Source organism: Nicotiana attenuata, chromosome 3 (assembly GCF_001879085.1).
Source record: "Nicotiana attenuata strain UT chromosome 3, NIATTr2, whole genome shotgun sequence".
NCBI classification, from domain to species: domain Eukaryota; kingdom Viridiplantae; phylum Streptophyta; class Magnoliopsida; order Solanales; family Solanaceae; genus Nicotiana; species Nicotiana attenuata.
In genome coordinates, this window is record NC_031991.1 from 59,949,368 (window position 1) to 59,960,112 (window position 10,745).

Below are 10,745 nucleotides of genomic sequence, written 5' to 3' on the forward strand. Positions count from 1 at the left end.
ATCAAATGCAGTTAATTTTTAATTATAATTAGTAAAATTACCTATATTAGAAATTAATTTTATATTTTTAATTTTATTTTAATCATAGAAAAAATATTTCTTAATTGTTTGAACACATTATATCTAAATATTGTAGTAATATTTTTGCTGTTGTATTTCTTTGCATGATATTTTCAAAAATAAAAAATTTATGAAATAAAAAAATCTCATCTCAAATTCAAATAATTCTTATCATTCTATGTTGTAAATTGGACCGCAATTTCGAAATACTATGTTATGCTTTCAAACTTAAACTAACTGCACTCAATTCATATATTAATCATAGAAAAATATTTTCTTAATTGTTTGAACACATTATATCTAAATGTTGTAGTAATATTTTCACTGTCATTTTATTTCTTTACGTAATTTTTTCTTTTTTAGTTTTAAGATACAAATTTAAATTTAAATTTTCATTAGTACCTATATTATGTATTTTTAAATATTTATTTATTTATTTTTCATAAATAAGACTTCAATTTCGTGGTATTCTCCATAGTTTGAGCATTCTCATCATAGTTTTAAGAAATTTTTAATATCAAATTCAAGTAGTCTTTCCCTTTCATTTCTAATATTAAATTTTTAATAATTTAACATAATTTGCTATTTTTTAATCTAATATATAGTTTTATTATGTTTGTGGCTTTTCATTAACTTGTAACATTATTTCATATTATTATCACTACTATTCTTTATATAATATAGATAACTATATAATTTTTGTAATCATAAAATAAATATTTATTTTGTTTTAAATATTTCTCGAAAATTTTAAATTTTTTAAATTTTAATAATATTTCTAAGTATTGTATATTTACATTTATTTTATTTTCTAAACTTATTATTTACAAATTTCCTCACATTATCTTTAATTTATTTTTATTATTCAATATTTTAGTTTTTGATTTTATCTATTAGACTTGAATTATGTGGATTTATCCATATTATGACTTTTCTTATCATAATATAAAAAACTTTCTCATCTCAAATTTAAATAAGTTTTACCCTTTTTTCTATGATAAAAAATTTGAATTTTTGTTTTTTCTCTATTTATTCTTTATTTTTAATATTATATTATTCAATAACTAATATTATTACATTGTCATGTGAATTTCTATTAGCTTGTTTGAATTTAATATCTATTTCTACCACACTCATTCTAATATAATATAGATAAAAATTTAAAAACTTTCTCATCTCAAATTCAAATAATTTTTGTCATTCTATTTTCTAATTTGGACCGCATTTTCAAAAAAGTATGTTGTGCTTTCAAATTTAAACTAACTGCACTCAATTCAAATATTAATCATAGAAAAATATTTTCTTAATTATTTGAACACATTATATCTAAATGTTGTAGTAATCTATACGTATAAAATATTCGTTTGCATGATTCATCAATATTAATATGACTTTACTATTCTTGTTAACAAAATATTTTTTACTGATTATTTAATTGTTTTTACCTTATAAATAATTTGTATATTTTTGTAAGATCTTAAATTGAATATTTAATTATTTTAAATAAAATGTGCTCTATGAAGACCAATAATTTAAAACTAATTGTTCTATTTTATTATTGCGTAAACAGTACAACCACTTGCCAAAAAAATACGGTTTTTATTTTGCAAGCAGTTAGGACAACACCACTTACAAATTGTTATAATTTTCTTCCTATTCTACGTTGTTACTTTAAAAAAGTTATTTAATTATTTTAAAATTTAATTTTAATAAAAAATCAACTAATAACTAATATTACTCCTAATAACTACTTTTTGTCCTAAAAACTAACACATGTCATTTTCTTATTCGCCACTTGTCACAATTCTATGCCAAACTTCCTTCCTTTTAATAATATATAGATTGCAAGGCTATGTCCTTCAGTATTTCTATAAGAGGCTTCTGCATTTGTCTAAATCTTCTACTGTTCCTTTCCATCCAGATGTGACAAACTGTAGCTGCAAATAGAAAAGCATAGATAGCATATCTGGGCTGCTTACTCCTCGTCATGCTTGCCAGTTCAGTAACTTCTTCATTCCATGATTCAATTGTCGCTGCTTTTCTATCCATAGTAGTAGCTTCTGCCAAATGCTCTTGGAATATTGGCATTCAAAGAATAGGTGGTTGAATGTCTCTTCTGAACTTGTTGAGCAAAGATCACATTCACTTTGCACTTGAATCCCCCATTTTCGAATTTTATCCACTGTAGCCAGTTTTTGCTGAAGGGCCATCCACAGGGTGAATTGATGTTTTGGGATCAAACCTTTACTTAGAATCAAGCTTTTCCAGGTAACTTTGGGATATTGAGGAAGACTGTCCATGTAAGCTTTCTTAATGCTGAATTTTCTTTGAATTGGATATTGATGTAGCCTGTCCATATTAGGAGTTACCCACTGTCTAGCTTCAAAGATCTTTCTAACCACCCAGCATGCTTGCCCTGGTGTTTTCATATCCTTTAGGTCTTTCTCCTTTATGTATTGGTGTTGTATCCATTGGACCCAAAGAGTGTCTTTTTTCTGCGATATTGTCCATAATAATTTCAGTATTGTTGCTTTTTTCCATAAAGTGAAGTTGAGAATATTTAGCCCACCAGTTGATCTTGGTTGACAAACTGTTTCCCAATCAATTGGTGTTCTGTTGACATTCTCCTTCGATCCATGCCAGAGAAAATTCCTGCAGATTGTTGTGACTAACTTCAACGCTTTTTTTAGAAGCAAAAAAATTTGGGCCCAGTAGGTTTGAATCTCAAACAGTACACTCTTTATCAGCTGAAGTCTACCTGCATATGACAAGAACTTTGAGTACCAGCATCTCACCCTAGCCACCATTTTTTCCACTAAGGGCATACACTGATTGATAGTCAATTTTGTGGCAGACAAAGGAACTCCTAGGTATTTGAAAGGCAAGCTTCCAAGAGAGAAATGTAGTTCATCTAGGATGTGTTTTCTAAACTCAGGAGTGACACCAGCAATGTACAAGGAGCTCTTCTCCATATTATCTTTAAGTCCAAAAACAGAATAGAAGTGCTCAAAGTATTTCATTAGAAGCTGCATTGAAATCTTATATGCTCTACAACACAAAAGCAGGTCATCAGCAAAACATATGTGAGTGATGTGTTGTTTAGAGCACTTAGGGTGATAGTTAAAGCATGGGTTAGTCTGTAGCTACTTCAATGCTCTGTTTAGGTACTCCATCACAAGTACAAATAGATATGGTGACATAGGGTCCCCCTGTCTTAGGCCTTTCTTTGCTGGGAATCTAGTTGTTATACCACCATTGATCAACAGAGAGTAACTTACTGTGGTTACACACTCCATTATCAGAGTCACCATCTTGTGAGGAATCCCTAGTTCAATCAGTAGTTGTTTTAGGAAACTCCATTCAACCGAGTCATAAACTTTCCTAATATCAACTTTAATGATGCATCTTGGAGAGACTGTTTTTCTTGTGTACCCATTCACCAACTCATGAGCCAGAATGACATTGTCTAAAATATTTCTCCCCTCTATGAATGCATATTGAGTTGGTCCTACAAGGTAGTCCACAGCTGCTTTTAACCTCTTTGTTATGATCCTGGCAATAATCTTGTATAGAGTTGAGCAACATGCAATTGGCCTGAATTCTTTCACATAAGTTGGATGATCCACCTTAGGAATCAGTTTGACTGTGGTGCAATTTACCTCTCTGAGTAATCTGCCTGTTTCAAAGAATTGTTGAATAGCTTCTGTCACTTCTTTCCCTATGCTTGCCCATAAGGTCTTATAAAACTCAGCCGGATATCCATCCAATCCTAGAGCTTTGTCATCTGGTATCTCCATTACTGTCTGCTTAACTTCTTCTTGTGTCACTGGATTCAGCATTGATTTTTGTTGTACTAGAGTCAATGTAGGACCATTCCTAGCAATGTTGCTATCTATTCCAGGAAGTGTATGAGCTGGTTCCCCAGTAACTTTTTGAAAAAATTGATGAATTCTTGCTGAATCTGTTCTGGCTCAGTTATTCTATTATTGTGTTCATTGTAAATACATGATACTCTATTCATTGCTTGTCTAGCTTTCAGATAGTCATGAAAGTACTTGGAATTTGAGTCACTTTGTGCAATCCAAGTAGCTCTTGATTTTTGTTTAAGTACCCTTTCCTGAACTGCATCCCAGTTTTCTATCAACTTAATAGTTTGCTTCTCCTCCTCAATAAGTACTGGATTGAAGTAGTCATCATTTAATGCCCTTTGGATTGTCTCCAACTTTTTCCTTAAGATCTCTAGATTTTTGTCGATGGAAGAGTACTCTTTGTGAAAGTTCTTTGTTTGGATTTCTAGCATCTTTAATCTTTTGCATATTCTAAACATAGCAATCCCCTGAATTTGTTTTCTCCAAACTGCATTGACTGCTTCTCTATATTCTTCTTGTTGTAAAAGTACTGTTAGGAGTCTAAAAGGTCTTCTGACTTTTCGTCTGTTCACCTCTGTATTTAACACTATAGGAGAATGATCTGATACTCCCGGGAGCATATAAACAGCTTCAATTCCTGCCCCAGTCTGGAACCAATCTGGATTGCCAAATGCCCAGTCAATGTGACTATAGATTTTGTCCTCTGCATCCCTCTTATTGCTCCAAAAGAATTGACATCCTCTTTTGGTTATTCGCCCTACTCCAATATCATCAATACAACTTTGGAAGTCTGCCAGCTCCTGATAATGTACTGGTTCTCCATTAATTCTGTCCCCAACAGATAGTATATTATTGAAATCTCCAAGTATGATCCATGGCCCATTTTGTCTTGGTATGTATGTCCCTATCAGCGACAGTATGCAAACCATATATAAAAGTCCCATAACAGTAGAAGTTTGTAGTTCTGTCCTGAATATGACAATGGATGAGTTGACTAGAATTTTGAATTACTGAGACTGTCACATTCATTGTCTTCCACCCAATCCAAATTCTCCCTTATATATATATATATATATATATATATATATATATATATATATATATATATATATAGGTGCCTTTGAGTAATTATCTACAAATTTCCACCCTGTGCCAAACTTCTTCTGAATCACTTCAGCTTTTGACTGTCTTACTTTGGCTTCAAAGATACCCACCATATCTATCTTATTAGTAAGCAAAAACAGTTTAAACTCTTTTTGCTTGTGAGGCTTGTTCAGCCCCCTTATATTCTAAGAGCTAAAAATCATGGTGGGGGTGGTTTGCTTGTCTTGGTTCCTTTGTCTACCAATTGGTCCTCCATTCTATCTTGGTCAGTTAATTCTCTCTCAACGATCCTTAAAGGAGCAAACTGGTTTCTTCTAGCTATCTCTTGTGCATCAATATGTTTTCTATCTTTCTTCTTAGAGCCATGGTGGACTACAACCTGCTGCCCTTTGCTGAATAATTGCACCTGTATTGGTGGTGCCACTTCTGAGTTTGCATCTGGGGGTACCTCAGGTTTGTTGGTTTCAGGATCTGTTGCAGATGGTGGTGCCACTTCTGAGTTTACATCTGGCTTGTTAGTTTCAGGATCTGTTGCAGCTGGTGGTTCCACTTCTTCTGCCTTCATCTTCCATTCCCATTTCTCCTTCTTCTTCCTCTTGTTCTGTTTCTTTCCTTTCTGTTCCTGTTGGGATTGTTTTTGTTGACATTTCTCAGTCATATGTCCAAAATGATTACAATCCTGGCAGAATATAGGCTTCCATTCATACTCCATATTTTGTTCCCAAATTTTCCCTTCTGCCACAATTACAAGAAGAACATCTGGTAGATTTTGAGTGATATCCACCTCTATGAGAACTCTAGCATAGGAAATTCTGTCAACATGAGTTGTAAGCTTATCTGTACACAGTGGTTTCCCAATACAGCTTGTCAATTCCTAAGTTTTCCTCAGCCTAGAACTGTATTGGTAGTCCTGGGAACATCACCCATATAGGAACCACTCTCATCGATTCATTTTTAATACTAAAGTCTGGATTCCACTCCTTCATAACCAAGGGTCTGTTGTTGAACGTATAAGGACCATTTTGTAGTATCAAGTTTTTATCATCTATTGAATCAAATTTAAAGATGAAGTAATCATCATCATGTAACAATACCTTTGGCGTATTCACTGAGCTCCATACTCCATATACAAACTTGAGCATCTCTTTAAAAGCTGGATTTTTCCCAATTACATATCCAATTAGAGTATTTTTCCATTGTTGACATTTCTTCTCCACTTCATTTAGATTCAATTGAACCAGCTTAACTCCATCTTTTATCACCGATGGATAGAATTTCAATTGCATGCCTTGATCCTTCATTCGGTTTCCTTTGACTATGTCCGCCATAGATCTAGCTGGCTCTGCTGAGTAAGTCAATTTACGCGCTGCTGTTGTAATTCCTAATTTCGGTGGGATAGAGGCTTCAGGTGGAATTATGGTAGCTCTTGTCACTAGTGGTAGCGATTCACTCATTGCCGCCGTTTGCATGATTGCCGGCGCACTTCCCATCCCCGACATCCAATTAATAAGTTGTCGAGGACATAGTTGTTGTTAAATTTCTTATTCTGGTGTAACCAATCTACTAACGGATTCCTCAATTTGGTCTGTAGAGTTTTTCGTCATCGAAGATTGTCGTTGATGGCTGTTCATGGTTGTTGGCGTACGTTAGCAATCCTGCTTAACGTGCGCCTTAAGTTTTATGCTTACAAAAGGGCTCACTTTAGACTGAGAATTTTCTATTTTAAAGTGATATTAACGTTTTGTTGTACCTCTATCATTGATTCATTTATAATTTAAAAGTGATTTTGTTTATTTTGATATGTCATGTATACATTTATTTCTAGAAGCTTTTAGAATAGTGAAACGATGCAACATATCCCACACAGAATATTTGTCAATATGAACATATTTTACATGATTTGATTCTCATAATGTTCAATTTTAACAAATTAAATGGGGAAACTTTTTATTATAGAAATTATCTTTCTCCTGAAAAAAAAAGTCCAATAATTTGAGTAGACTATACAATTTAGTTTATCAATGTTGTTTCTTGTTTTATGTTCCCTTGTAATTCTCAATTTAATTAAATTAAATTATTTAACGTAGTTTATCATGTCGGTTCACTTTTTTATAAATGTTGACGCAATTGCACATTTTCATTTTATTTTCTTTGTTGCAATATGTTAGATTTATGATATAATGGCCCTCTTTGCCATCTATCCCTATATATATAAAGGCTTTTACTTTTTCTGAAATATTTATATAATATTTTGTATTACTATTTATTAGGATTAATAATTTAAAAAAATTGTTTTATACAAGCAATATACCTAAAAAGTGGAGAATTTAAAATCTTCTACACAAAGTTGGAACTTCATGGCTAAAGAAAAAAGAAATTTTGAATGAAAGGATATTCCTCAAATATAAATAGTTGAATACATAACATCCTCTCAACTAAGTAAATCTTCCTATCTCCGTTTAATTTGCTGCATAGCATAGAAACTTGGTCTAATTCTATGCCAAATAGCATATGAAATTAAGCACACAACAAAAGCAGAGAAACCCTAAAAAAGGTTATGAACCTCAAGCCAAAATTAGCTTTAAAAACGCAATCAATGTGAATAAGTCGAGTGGAGATTACACTTTGGAGAGACTCTGCATGTCCTATTTGGTCTCAAATTCACCCCCAATACAAACTATATAATCAGCATTGACTATGTCTGAGCTTGCATTTTCTTTCCCAATCTTCTTCATGTAAAGATTTAATTTTTATTTATTTCATCTTCACTACATACAAACTATGTATCAGCTTTAATTTATCCGTATTTTATTTCTTCCTTTATTTGTTATCATTGTAGATTGATTTGATGTTGATAATGGCAAATCTTATTGAGAGGGACAAAAGTGGTAATTGCAATTTTAGTGTAAAGATATTGAAATTACAATGAAAAGGACAATATATCCATTATTTAATGGATGAAATAACATGAATTCCACCAAAGAGCAATTTCTTCATGTTCGTGGCTTAATCTTATAAACTGACTCTATATTTTCTTGAAGTTGTTTTCTCATATTTTGGTAATTTATGTAAACGTTGCAAGTTTACTCCTTTCCACCTTACGTGTGTCTTTTAGAAAGTGTAATCTTTATAACATTTTAATTTGTTGTTCTCTTTTCCTAATACACATGGAGAGACACATAGACTGAACTAGTTTAGCTCATTTCATAAGGGAATTCTCCAACTTACAGTAAGGGTATTTTCCAATATCAGGCTGTTGTTATTATAAGGCTGTGCATATTCTTGAAACTGCTGCAGATGTCAAGGCCTGTGTGCTGCTGCTGGATTTTGTAGGATTTAAGCTTCAAGATTTCTGTGTACTAAGTATATGACAAGAAAAAAAAGTAGATTTGGTGGTTAGAAATTCTGGGAAAATTATAGCGTTAAGAAAATAGATATATTTACCACTTTTGCACTTCAGAAACAAGTGGCCTAATAAGTGGGCGTTTGGACATAGAATTGTAAAATTTCGAAAACAAAGTGAAAAAATAATTTCAAATAAAAATAGTATTTGAAAATTAGAGTTATGTTTGGATATTAATATAATTTTGAGTTTTTTTTTTTGAATTTTCGTGAGTGATCTGAGTGAAAATTTTGGAAAATAGCTTTTTGGAGTTTTTCACAATTTCGAATAATTCCAAACTTCATTTTTAAGTGAAAATATGGCCAAACACTGCTTTCGAAAAAAGTGAAAATTTGCCAAACGTGCTCTTAAAGTATTCCATGCATCTAGTTGTTGAGTCTTTTTCAGATTAAACATTAATGAAGAAGCAAAACGTTAAATTAAAAATTTTAATCTTTGAAAAGGGACATATTTAAAGTTAATTTGCACTGTAATTCTAAACAAGCTAATAGAAAAACAAAAGGAAAAATGGCGAGCCTCCAATACAAGAATTCTAATTATCTTTTTTTCACAAAACACACACACACACACAGAGATTGGAACTCGGGACCATGAGTAGCCCTTCAAGTATATATGAAGAAACGATGTCTAAAAAGAGTAAATAAAACTGAAAATTTCCAACGTATTTCATTTTCATTTTCTACCTCAATATCGTAGAGATAATTTGATTAACTTAAAGCAGGGTAAATTTCACAAATGATCATATAATTATAACTTTTTTTCACCAAAGTCATATAGCTTTGTTTTCTCACACAAAAATCATAAATTTTTTACTAACTCACATAAAAATCATAGTGACCGAAAATTCAACTTTTCAGTATTATTTTCTTATTCCACAGTTTTTTATTTTTTTATTTTCTGTCTAATAAATAATAACAATCCAATTAAATTAGGAATGACCCAACCTGATCCGATTCACTGGACCTAATACCCATATATATAAATTAAAATAATAGTAAGTGAATCCTTCAAACACTATACTTCTATCTTTTATTTTCTTTTCAAGATTTTCGTTCAAATTTATAGCATTTTTTGTTTTCAGTTCTCTATAATTATACCTTTTTTTTTTGTCAGAATCTCTTGCATTCCAAATTAAGTTTTTTGTGGAGGAAGGATTCAATTTTTAGTAGTATTTTAACGTATGTATATGGGTATTGAGTGGGGTTGGGTCGGGTCATTCCTATTTTAAGAAAAAAAAATACAAAAATGATCGGTTGGCCGAAACTAATTGCATTCACTAGACAAAAAATAAAAAGAATATATTATATGGTATATAATACACACATATATACATATATAAATATTTATTTTATCGGCTATTTTTTTGAAGCGGCAAAAAATATATATTTCTCCTATTTTAATTGGATTATTATTTATTATACTGAAAATAAAAAATGATAAAACGTGGAATAAGAAAATACGACCGAAAAATTGTATTTTTGGGTCACTATAATTTTTATGTGAATTTGTGAATTTTTTATAATTTATGTGTGAAAAAATAAAATTATATGATTTTGGTAAAAAAAAAAATGTTATAATTATATAACCATTTGTAAAATTTATCCAGTGAAAGTAATAAGACTAGAAAGAGAAATAAAGTAGCACTTCACTGACAAAAAATAATGAGATATAAAGGTGCTGGACACTTATGTCACTTGCAAGTATGAATTGTTGGACTTTGATGAATCAAAAGTTAATCATTTCTCCTAATCTCCAAACATCTAGACTTTTTTTTTTCCCTCTAATAGGTTACTATTATTTAACAAAACAGTCCTGACATGAGATTTCTATACAATTATGGGAGAAAGCAGGGAGAATTGGGATGTTTTATATCTTTCTTATTAGTCAAGGGGACTTTAAGAACTAAAATGGAGTCGCGAAGCTTTAATTACCGAATCGCTTAACCTCACAAAAGTTGTGAAATAACTGATTAAAGAAGTGCATAGAAATACTTATATCGATTCGGATCGAATCTTTGAAACTCTTCCAAAATTGAAACTCTTTTTTGACGACATAAAACTGAGAGAGATATATGTCAAATTCATCACGAACAAACAATTGCTGGTGAGTATATCTTGCATAAAATCTGGAATAAGAAGTACAAAAAATAAAAATATGTCGTGTAACGCTAGAAAATTAAGATGTTAAGAGATGAGAAAAGAGATACTCCTATCTATTGGTTTGAAAGAAACCTAATTGGTGTTCTTTATGGTACTTAATTTTTCCTCAAGTTTTTAACATATTTGATTGACTTACTCACTTTGAAACAT